We start from the raw sequence: 12,489 nt of genomic DNA, 5'->3' as shown, positions 1-12,489 counted from the left end.
AGGGACTAGTCGCCCCGTTTGCACAATTCGGTAGCATCGACCTCTGATAGCCATGTCGACTGCTCACCATCAACTAGTGGGAGTGAAGCCCCAGGACAGAGTGGGAAAGCTAAATTTCCCTGCAGACTGTGTGAAGGCGATCATGCCATCCACCGTTGTCCCTTCTTAGACGAGGCAAAAAGAGTTCTGGAAGATCGCCCGATTTTACGAGCGCATCTCCCTCATGGATATCAAAAACTCCTGCCAAGTCCCTCACTAGTTGAGAATCCGGCTGACCTGCCCAGGTGGTCAGCCGAAGCACCTGTCATTGAAGATGAACCATCTGAATCCATGCCTGACGAAAGTCAAAAGGTTGATACGGCAGTTGACCCGGTTTTGCCTTCAGAGGCTCCATCTTCGAATGACACCATCACAGAGGAGAATAAAGACGACACCGTCCAGATTCTCTTCATCAGCACTGACTCTGATGAACAAGGGGGCAATGCCACCATTCCTTTATTGCAGGAAGGAAGTTCGTCAGAGCGATATCCGGCCATATATTCGGTCCCACCACCAAGGAACCTAGTTGTGTCCTTTGATTGGAACCAACTAGGCAGACCCTGGTTGCCAAACAGTATACCATTCAGAATTATTTGTCAAATATACAGAATGGTAATGGTTGGCACTATCATTGATGAGGGGGCATCTGTGAGTATCCTTTCCTCTATTGCTTGGAAAGCGCTTGGTTCACCTGTGCTTTTGCCTGAAATGAGAAATCTATCAGGTTTTGATAAAGGAACCAGTCGACCTTTAGGGATCCTCCTCAATGTGCCTATAACATTGAAAAGGAAGACCATTCAAATGAACGTGATGGTCGTTCAAGGACCCTTGGATTATAACCTACTCCTTGGACGAGACTATATATATTGCATGGGAGCTGTTGTCTCCTCACTCTTTAGAGTAATGTGTTTTCCGCATGAAGGAAGAGTGGTCAAGCTCGTGGACCAACTTTCATTTCCCGGATCACGCATCGCAAATAGTCATATACCATCCCTAAATGGTCTATTCATGCAAGAAGTGTCTCAACCCACGGTCCGTCCTCCTGATGAGCGCAAGTAATCCGGGAGGATATGAATGGAACCCATGGTGCATGCGTCCTGGCCTGCTTCGGCAGGAAAACTTTGGGTATAGGGTAGGTTTCCGCGGGAGAATATGACTAGTCCGTACCCCGTCTGTTGTTGGAAGAGGGGTTGTTCTGGAATAAGATTCTCTTTTCAAAGTTATGTGAGAGGGCGGGTATCGTCACTCAGCTCTGTCTATTTCGGTAGACATTGCTGAGGAAGTGTTTTGTTTGAAAGATTAACGAGACAATCTTTGGGTAACCTGAAAGAGGTAAGCCTCTCCCGGTGAAACGAAAGTTTCGATGGAATTGAAGTAGAGGTAACTTTGAAATCGTACTTTATACCTGGGGGCATGCAAACCTTTTGGAGTGCAAGCAAGGGGCGACTATTTATTTTTTAAATTTTTAGGACCTCTAACCCTATAAACTCGTAGGATTAGTCGTTTCCAAACTTGCATAAAGAAAGGATGGGGAGAAAAGCTTAGTGATATGAAGCTCCATAAAAAATAGAATCTTGATGAGACACTCTTATCTTATGACTGGGTAATCGAGCAGTTTTAGCATAAAGTTCATGCTCGTTAAAAAATAAACACAAGATCCGAGCAGTTTTAACGCGGTCTTCATGCTCGTTAAAAAATAAATATAAGCAGTGAGCAAAAGTTTCCTCCAGTGTTTAAGCTCATTTTAAACTAAAAAATGAACCTACCCGGTAAATAACCACCGTGAATGTAATATCATCAGCCATTAAAGCCTTGGTCGTGTTTGCACCTGCCACCTCCACTTTTCATTTGGTCGATCGTTCACCTCCATATGATTGTTTACCCATTTTGAGGAACAGCTGCGAAGAGTGATTTCACCTAGCCATCCTTGTGACACTGCCGTGATCGGAAAATTCCAACCTGTACTTGGAATCTGCTGCTAACCCTATTTATCACTCGTTCCTCAAAAGACGAGTCTTATTTAAGCTCTTTTCAATTGACTCGTAAAATATGAAAATATTGCTGAGTTTTGGCCTTCCAGCTCGTTAAAGGACAGGAAGAGCTATCCCTCCTCTAGATTTTAATCTTTTTTGGACCTGAGGGATTATTGCACAAAAAGATCGAGCGCTTGTTTTGTTCGGCTCGTTAAAGCTATTGAAAACTCATCCCTTCTGTATTGTTTTATACTTTTTTGGACTTAAGGGATTAGATGACGAAAAAGGAATTTTGGAGTTAACTTTATGTACCTTTTCAGACTCTCTAAAAATGAAAAGGACCGAGTTATCCTTGTCGTTAGACTCGTTAAAATTATTAAATAGCGACAAACTTGTCTTTAGACGAGAACGAGTTTCACTATCGCTAGGCTCGTTAAAACATAGTGATGGGCTTGCCCGAAGGGCAGGTTATAGAACAAACATATGTTATCCTCCTCAAGCTTGACAAAAATAAAGAGGTACTGGTCAGCAATGACTAGGGAAAAATTGGGAGAAAATCGAGAAAACTTTGATGGTAGCAGGTTGCTCTTGAACATGACACTTTTCCTCCGTACCACAATCGGGTTGGGTTGTCTCATTCACCGGTCACATCACCATGGTCTCGCCATACCATCCATATTTGGGGTAATGCTACCAATCCGTCGCATCAGTGTCGCCATATGTTCAAGAGAAGTCGTTCAGAAAGAGTCAACCGGGTCCCATCCACTGCCATACATTATCCTTCATCCATTCATGACCGCCACCCTGAATCATATGTCACAGATCGTTTTCACCTCCATTAAAATCATTAGCTCCATTCCATGTCACTGATGTGGGATTCATCAAGGCCCTCCTTTGAAGGATCGCTTCTTGTCGACATCAGCTCATTATCCAAGAAGTTGATCTAGGAACAACCCCTTCAGTACTTTGAAGCTTGCATGCCTCAATGGCAAGTTTCTCACTTCCGGCGACAGGTATACATCAATGACCTTCGACCAGAAGATTTTGCGTGGTGTTCGATGCCAAGTCCTTTATTCACACCACGTGAATTGTACTGCAGTACCTTGAGGGTCATTATCATTATCAGTGATTCCTCTCGCGCTTGTTAACGGTTTACATCATTGACCGGTAATCAAGCGATGTCTTTCCATGTTCGACTTCAGCACAATTCTCACATGGATTGACTTGTACTTAGAGTGAAGATCGAACGAGTTTGAAGACCCCGGATGTAGTTTCATCCATCCGGGCTGCGATATATATTCAGGAAAGATAAAGACATTTGACATGTACATCATTGCAGCAGATGATCATCCTACTCAAAGGATGATAATTTTGCCAAAATTATCAGTCTACCATCAGACGATCGTCTGTTCTATGTACAAAGATGAATTTATAAAGCTGAGCATGGGAATGCCCGCCTCAGCTAGATCATGAAAACAGTATGAATAATAATGTATTGTATTGTATCTTATTACAGGTCTCCTCCCAGCAAATGGATGAACTTCGGACCCTCCAGGATAAAGCATTTCACCCGATAAACGACCTCATACTTTAGGGGGCAAATGTTATCGACATTTTTGTGCCTTACAGCATTGAGCGTGAAATGTCCATAATCTAAGGGATCCAAAGTCCCTAAACATGTTGTTCCTACCCCTAGAGGAACAAGGCTAACTAACCACAACAATTCATAAAAGTTCTCCACCTGAAACCACTCAAAAACAAGTCAATTCAGGATCATGTCAACTGCTCCACTGAGCATCTGCGCTGAATGTCAACTGCTCCACTGTCTACCTGCGTTGAATGTCAACTCCAACAAAGGCTACCTGCGCTGAGAAAGTTTGGACAAGTGGCAGTCTCATTCCTCAATGTGTCAATGCCCAGGAAGCTTCCAAAATGACACTTGCCTCAGGGAATTCGACTGGTGATGAGTAAGAGGTTCCAAATCTCCAAGTGGAAGCAAGAACCTTAAAGTGGACTCAATAACTGAGAGAGGGAGAGGACACTAGTCAGATCTCAAGCTGACTCATCCTCTCTCCAAAATAACTATATATAGATCTCTCCTCCATGAGATCTAGAGGCTGGAATTTTGTTATTGCAAAGAATTGCTGTTGGTTTGAGACTGGAAACATTGGGTGCTTAATGCTTTGAAGGGAGATGAGGAAGGAATTCCATTCTGCTGGGAAGGAGATGCTGGATTGGAGCCCTTTGGGTTGTATTTCTTCCTGAACCTTGTTATCAATCAATAAAGCTATCTTGGTTTTCTCCTATATACTGGTGTATTTGTATGATTGCATTAGTGTATTTGATTTACTTCTAATCCTGAATCATTTATGAATATGGATATTTGCCTTTGTGTTGTGTTCTTCTCTTGTCGCAAGTAGCTGTTCTCTTGTCACAGGTAGCTGTTCTCTTGTGATCTCGTGGAAATCAAGTAGCTGTTCTCTTGAGCAAGCGAGGAGGCAAGTAGCTGTGAACATCCAAAGAGAAGAGGATCTAGATCGAGGGACAAATGGAAGACAACGGTGAGTCTATCGATCTCCCCTCTTTCACATTTCATAAAGGAAGAAACCATAATAGTTGTATCTGTTTGTTGCTAAGGCACTGTCACACCTTAGGTGGATAGGATCGTCCTGCATAGGCATTTTTCCCCACCAACAACCTCGGGCACTTTACTGATAGTAGCAGAAGCATAAGCTCTTGTAATTTGGGATAACTTAGTCAAATTTTCTATAGGATCAGTGATAGGGTCTCGCCAGAGGACATCTAGCTGCTCTGCCTCAAGCAAGAGCATGCTGTCTAATTTTCATTTCTTTCTTTGTCTTCTTATCACTGCTTTGTGCTGCGGACTATAAAATACATATAGAGGAGGGATCTCCTCTATCTTTAGCATGATTTCAGATGATGGGGCTATGGGAAGATGCTCCTTTTCTGGATGACGACTATTTCAATGAGAATTTCTGTCATTGTCTGTGTTGTAGTCTCAGGTGTCTTCATGTTTTGCTCCTCAGTATTGATTAATTCATTAAATGTTTCCCACTCTTTCTCCAGCTCATTTCTCACTAGTTTTGGTGGTTGGATGAGGGGAGAGGGAACCTTCACCTGTGGTGTTGACAACATTTGTTGCTCTAGACGCTCTTTAGATTGGGCAGTATCCCTGACTGAACCTTCACTTTTATTATGGTCATTCTCAGACCGTTTAGAGCGTTTTGGTGATTCTTTCCTAGACTTAGACCTGGACTTGTCTGTACCCAAGCTTCCACTTAAACTAATGCTGGGAGTTGGCTTCCTTATTGGTTCTAAACGAAACTTATCCAAGGAGATGTTTGCTAATCTCTGCTCTTTGTATAGTTTGAATTCTTGAAATTCCGCTGGGCCAAATTGACTTTGAGCCATATGCAAAATGTTTTTTAGTGTGCTCTTCTGCTAGAAGATGTCATCAAAGAGATCATCTTATTTAGTGAATACCTTTATCTTGACAGCCGTAGTAAAATTCTTAATTACATCAAAGGGATCGAATTGTCTCCCTGGAAATTTAAACAGTCGTAGACTCAACATGTTGTCTACTTCTCTAAAGGCATGACCTAAATCAAACAGTGAAAAGGCCCCACAAGCCATATGATATTGTGGCCAGATGGCCTTTTTCTTGTCTTTCAATTCTTTGCTCATTCCTCTGACCCTACAGGTCTGGTAGGCAATTTCACGGGCAAATAACTTATCAGGAACATACAAGGGTAGCACATGAGGGGAAGTAATGCTTCCAAATACTTTGAAGTAAGTGAAAAACTCTTCTCCAAACCATCTTCCGACAGGGAGAATATCAACTTTAGCTTCGGGGGAAAATCTTAGGGTGTCTTTATTGTACAACATTATGTGAAGAGGTAAAAATTCTGTAAAAATATGGGATAAACTGGGAATCCCACAGTTCCTTATGATAGACGTGAATAGGCAAGGGATTCTGTATTGTCCACTTCCAACCCATTAGAGGAAATCTAGGAACAAAATAGATTGCATCCATAACATAAGCAGCTAAAAAGAAAGGAGGACAAATCCTCTAAGAGGGAGTTCTTTTAGACCGGTAATTCCAAATGGTAGAGGCTAAGTTAGCAAAAAATATCTGGGCCCAATCCATAATAGTGGCGTTAGTGGTTGCATCTAATAGGGGTAGCCACTCGGATGAAAAATTGTTGATATTAGGCCTTCCAAATAGCCTACATAGCATTGCAACAACAAAAAAATATGGAGAGGAGAGGAAACCAGTACTGTACATACCATATTTGTCCTTTTTTAATGGTTCTTCCTTTGCTGACCAGCTTTTGGTACATTCTACCAAATCTTCATTTTCTTTGGTGAATTTCTCCACGAATTGCTTGTTGTAGCTAGCCTGCAGCTCTGGTAAATGATACATAATTCTTAAATCCTGTGGGGTAAATGACCCAATAAGCTCCTGGTCCTGAGACATGAATTTCTTGTCTGGTATATCAGCGTCGTCTAATACCCACTTGACCATGTCTATATAGGGAAGTGTCTTAGGCCTTGCTGCTATGCGATGCAGGAATGAGCATGCAAGTTCAGTAAGTGATGCTTCGGATGACCCGTGTGCATCGGCTGTAACTGTAACTTCCATAACTCTAGGGTTTTCTTCTTCTAGTAGGCTATACATGCCTTCCCAAGTGGATATGTCGGCTTCTCTGGTACAGGAGGTGTCTGTGAATAAGGAGTCATCTCTGTTTTCTCAGCAACCAGTGCTTTTCCCTTCTTTCCCATTACGTTTTGCACACTAGTCTGTATATTATTCTGCTTTCCACTCCTGCAAATTCAAAAGTAAGGAACGAATAATGGTAAGTGATAAGGTGTGGGAAAGCTCTTTAATTTTGAAATCATATCACATATATCACCTTACGTGAAACAACCTTTCAATCAGATCTAAATATTTTCTCATAAATGGCCATCAATAAGCCACTAAGTTGACATTAATGGCCATAACTCGGTATCAGATTACGAGAAATATTTTAATGAACAATGAGCCCTATTGATCTGCAATAGAGCGATTTTGTGATTTTCTTCGCAATATCGTAGATCTCAATATCGCTAATCCTTTTCATTAACAATAATTCGTTTCATTATGCGACTGCAAGATGCGATTTGCGAGATGCTTTATCGCATATCACAAGGTCGGGATATTTTATCTTAAGTGGTGGTTGCGACATATGAAATCTATGATATGCAATACGTTTGTAAGGTGGGCAATCTCGCATCATCGCGTTTTCGCAATTCCGAAAGTTTGTTTATATGATATCCTCCCTTACCCTTTTGCAATGCGATTTTTATTGTTAATAGAACGATTTTATTTGAAACTTATCATAATACTTAAGATTTTAGGTTTGTGGATGTTTTTCCTAAGCTCATGATAGTGTGTTTTATTCCAAGGGAAACATAGGTGCTAGTTTATTTTTGTTTTTAGAAGGGTCCCCATTTATTTAGCGTTATTACTAATACTAAATAAAAAGTGGGGTTGTTGCTGGCCACAACAGGTTTCCAAATAAAATATCTAGAAATAAACCATAATAAAGTTTTTAGATGGTAAATTTGAATGTATGCCACAAAATACATAGAATAAATCCACAGGTATTCTGAGTTTTCTATTGATGTCAAATTCCATACTATGAATAGAAATTAGATCCGGACTTCCAACCATGGATCTCAGCCACTTCATTCTACTTTTCCCCTCCTTTCCTCCATTGTAATTACCCTGAGCACCATATAAATTTGTATGATATCCTCTACTTTCTATCTCCAGCTTATCTACTTTAGGCATCCCTGAAAAGATATAGAGTTAAATTCATGCTATCAAATTTGACTCTTTTCATATGATATGATTCTCTTCGAAAAAGTTATAAACACATGCAAAATAAATGTAGTAGCAAGCATATGAATAGTTTGCAACAATACTTCTTGTAAAGCTGTAAAACATTAAAGCTTAAGTCAATGTTCAGGTGTGCATCTAAATATTTCAATTTCAAATTAATATTCAATGTTAGTATAGCACCTCAAAGCATACATTTCATAACAAATAATGTCTCTTTGATAATCTAGAAATAATATAGTTAACACCAATAACATTAAATCTCTTTGAATCCCATCAACATAGATACAAAGCAATGATAAAGGTCTTAGGTTCTCACAGATGAGACACATATTTAAACCCCATGGAAGGCATTTTTAGGCAATAATACCGACAAAATGTCGTACTTTCTACCATGTTAAGTTTTAACACAACATTGGGTTCATAGCTCCCCATAAAAAAACCGGAAGAGTTTACAAATACCAAAAAAAGACTCTTAAAGACTCCTATTGACCACTTCTCAGCAATTAGTGGGAATTAATATAATTTCTTCTTTCTTTTTCATGTACTAAGTGATGTCACAAATAAAGACATCTAGATTTTCTAGATAATATCCAGGTGCCTTTTTATTCTAAAACCTTACCTACTAGTCACTTTTGAAAGGAAAATTTGCATGTACTAAGTGATGTCACAAATAAAGACATCTAGATCTGCCAGATAATATCTAGTTTCCTTTTTATTCTAAAACCTTACCTACTAGCCACTTTTGAAAGGAAAATTTAGTTGGACAATATGAACACAAGTATTTCAACTAATCAAAGCATTGACTTGAATGCACCATCATTTGAAACAAGAAAAGTGTTGCTTTTTCTTAAAGAATGTACTGTCCAAGATGTCATATCTCATATAAATTTTGGAGCAGCATCATTTGAAATGAGCACATTACTATATTTGAACATTATTTGACACAAAAAAGTGATAACCTTGGGCTTTTCTAAACAACCATAATGCCTCTTGTATTTTATTATTTTTTATCATGCTAGTTTATGACAAAAATAATCATATTATTCTCGCTCCAAAACAAACATAAGACAACATGGAATAGGAAATGTCAACTATCCTATCCTTTTAGCCCAGATTTGATCCAAAAAATACCAAAGTAATATTTCATTGGCACCAACTAAATTGCAAAAAAATATGTACATGGAGATAGATTGCTAGATATTAACCCAAGGGGTTGGCTCAAGCAACTGTCACCAACGTTGTTGGATATTTGGCTAGTTCGATACCAGCAGGTGCCCAGTTCAAATACCCCTAGGTGATGTTGAGAAACCAAGTGTAAAAGATGGGAAGCACTTAATTTATCTTTCTTGGTAATTACTTGTGAAAATGATTGGTCTTTTAGTATTTACTTATTCTTCATCAAGCAATTACACTTATGTTCAACCATTCAAAAAAGTAGAGATCACATTATACAATACAAAAGAAACAATTTTACCCTGGGAAAACCCATATGGGGAAAAACCAACAATTCTTTCCCTATAAAATCATATAAAAATGTGAGATATCCAAGCCAAGAACCATTACTAGACTGCCACGAAGATACCAAGTGAAACCCTCCTCTAAGTCTCCTCCAAAAGTCAAATTCGGGATTGGTCAAATCTGCTCCAATCCAGTCAAACTTAGAAAATTTCGGTCCTACAACTAGGACCGAAATTCAACCTGCAATTATCCTAGAAAAAATCTCGGCCTAATCACAAATTTTTTTCCTTCATGTTGAGAATTCAATAGGGTAGTGAATATGTTAATTCTATGTAACTTGATAAATGTTTGTGTTACCTTTTACCTTATTAGCTTTGTTCCTTATTATTATATTATGAGATACAACAAACAACTACCAAAACAATAAGGACAATGACACAATATATAGGCTGTAAGCTAGGGCCAAAACCCCTCCTCTTGAGGGGAAAACCCTTAAATCTCTTCTCTTCTTATAGATCCTTCAATTGACGAATACCATGACCTAGTGACTCAGACAAATACCCTCCAATATCAAGATCAACTCGTCCTCCATCTAAAATATCTACAACCTCCTACTTCAGATCTAAAATTATGTCTCCCGACAACTGCTACAACTACTGTTGCTTCTCAAGAAGACTTTGATCTTCTTCATATGGTCTCCTTTCCTCTTTCCTTTCCTTTCCTTTCCTTGAGTCTTAGGTCTAGTGAGACACCCTAAGACACCTTCGATTTACTTCCTTTCTCTCTTTTCTCCAAGATCGAACCAAAGATAGCCCTAGCACAAAAACCCTAGCTTCGACTTTCACGTGGGAGAGAGAGAACTAGCCCAAGTACTTTGACTTCCTTTGTCTTCATCTTCGTCCTTCTTCTTCGACCTATTTTATCCCTCTTCTTCGCATAGAATGAGATGTGAGTGAGTGTGTTCAATGGAGGACGAGTTCCACTCTATATATAGGCTTCTTCAAAGGTAGACATGGCTCATCATGTAGGCCAACTTGACAGCTTCTAGGATGACTTGATCTTGGAGGGAATTTCGACACTTTAAAGACAAAAACAATTTTTTATTTACAAGATACAATATTCCCATGGGTCTTCAATATATGACAATGACTCTTAAATGTCGGAAAACCCTAGAATCACTCAATGGGTGCTTGACCTATAAAATAACATATATTGAGCATGAAACCCATGCTCCAATAATAATTTATTTTCATTTTATAAATTACGAGAATACATTTCATACTTATGAAGACCAAACCTAGTTACACATTTTTAAATACTCCCTCTTAATTAGCAGGTATTCATAAGAGGTACATGGCCATTCTCAATCTGAAGAGATCTCATAAAAATAATCAGATTGTAAACCCATCTATATAGCATCATATTTAACCAGGATTGTCATATAGTAAGGCCTTGACTAATAACTTTGTCTCTCCACAAGATTATAACACAATGTTGGCGAGACCAATGACTTATAGACACCATAATCGTTGTCTCTCAAGGTACATACTCCACCTGGGTGTTCACTGAGTATGACCTTTGTTGGAATATTATTATATTGGTTAGCTAATACTCAAATAATATCAGTCCATAAATACTCTTGCCTTGAATTCCCTACCTCATTCTCAAAGAGTATTGAATGCCATATGGTTATCCAAGCCTCCATTCTTTTTTCCCAATTGAAGACAAGAATGTAGTGTCTATCTCTCCCTCTCAATTAGGGACAGTACATCAACCAAACCAAGCTTGTCTCTCAAGTACACAAGCTTCTTGTTTGGAAGTGACTTTTTCAATATGTCAGCTACATGCTCATTAGTGGAGATATATTGTAGCTGCAACACACCATTTTTCACTAGCTCTCGAATGTAGTGATACTAGTTGTTTATATGCTTTGTCTTTCCATGAAACACTAGATCTTTAGACAAATGTATACAACTGGTGTTATCACAAAGTATCATTGTAAGGTTCATCAATCCTTCAAACACGTCGAATAATAACTTCCTTAACCATATTATTTCTGTTCTTACTTCACAGGCTGCAATGGATTCAACCTCAACACTACTTAAAGCAACTGTGTATTGCTTTATTCTCATCCATGAGATCATCGATGATACCAAACTAAAACATCCTCTTGTGGTGCTCCTTCCATCTTGATCACTGCCTCCCCAGTTAGAGTATGTACATCTAATCAGTTGGACATTATTCCTTCTATCATACTTCAGATAATAGTGGATGGTTCCTTGTAGATATCTTAGAATATGTTTTGGTGCTACCCAATGATCATGCTTTAGCTCTACTTGGAATTGGCTGAAAGCATTTACGGCAAAGCATATGTCTGATCGAGTATTCACCAAGCACATCAATGAGCCAATAAGTTGCCTATACTTGGAAGGATCCATAGGGCTAGATTCAGAACTCCTTAGTCTCTTTAAGTTTGTGATCATCAGAGTAGTCATAGGTTTGCAATCCATCATGTAAAACTTATTCAACAACTTGATTACATACTTTACTTGACCCAAATAAACTTCATCGAGCCCTTTCTAGACTTCTAGTCCTAGATAATAATGCATCAACCTAAGATCCTTCAGGTCAAATTCTGCTGCTAGTTGATTTTTGAATTCTTCAATTCGTCCTTCTACACATGTAAAGAGAATATCATCTACATATAAAGAATGATTACATGTTCTCCACCCTCAACCTTGATATAAAGGTTTGGATCAACATAAATTTTTTTGAAGCCTATTCTTTGAAGATATGCATCCATTCTAGCATACCATTCCCTTGGTGCTTGCTTGAGGCCGTATAATTCTTTGTTCAATATGAAAACATATGCCTTCCTATATTTAACTTTGAACCCCAAGGGTTTTTCTATATATACTTCTTCATCTATTGTGCCATTTAGAAACATAGTCTCGACATCCATTTTATGGATGTTCCATCACATTGATGCTGCCAGAGAGACTAATGACTGAATTTTTGTATATCTTGTTATTGGAGAAAATGTGTCTTCATAGTCAATGCCTTCAATTTGAGAGAAGCCCATACCCACAAATATTTATTTGTACTTATCTATAC

The 12,489-nt window shown here is 38.8% G+C and overlaps 1 pseudogene; it reads right to left on the bottom strand.

The window, feature by feature from the left end:
* Positions 1-12,489, bottom strand: part of LOC149228559 (uncharacterized) — a 169,056-nt pseudogene that overhangs the window by 23,864 nt on the left and 132,703 nt on the right.

The sequence above is a fragment of the Pinus tabuliformis genome, chromosome J (assembly GCF_031772625.1).
Source record: "Pinus tabuliformis cultivar Carrire ecotype Pingquan chromosome J, CPIR1, whole genome shotgun sequence".
Classification (NCBI taxonomy): Eukaryota; Viridiplantae; Streptophyta; class Pinopsida; order Pinales; family Pinaceae; genus Pinus; species Pinus tabuliformis.
The sequence above is the reverse complement of the archived record's forward strand: the minus strand, read 5'-3'. Positions and strand labels throughout refer to the sequence as shown.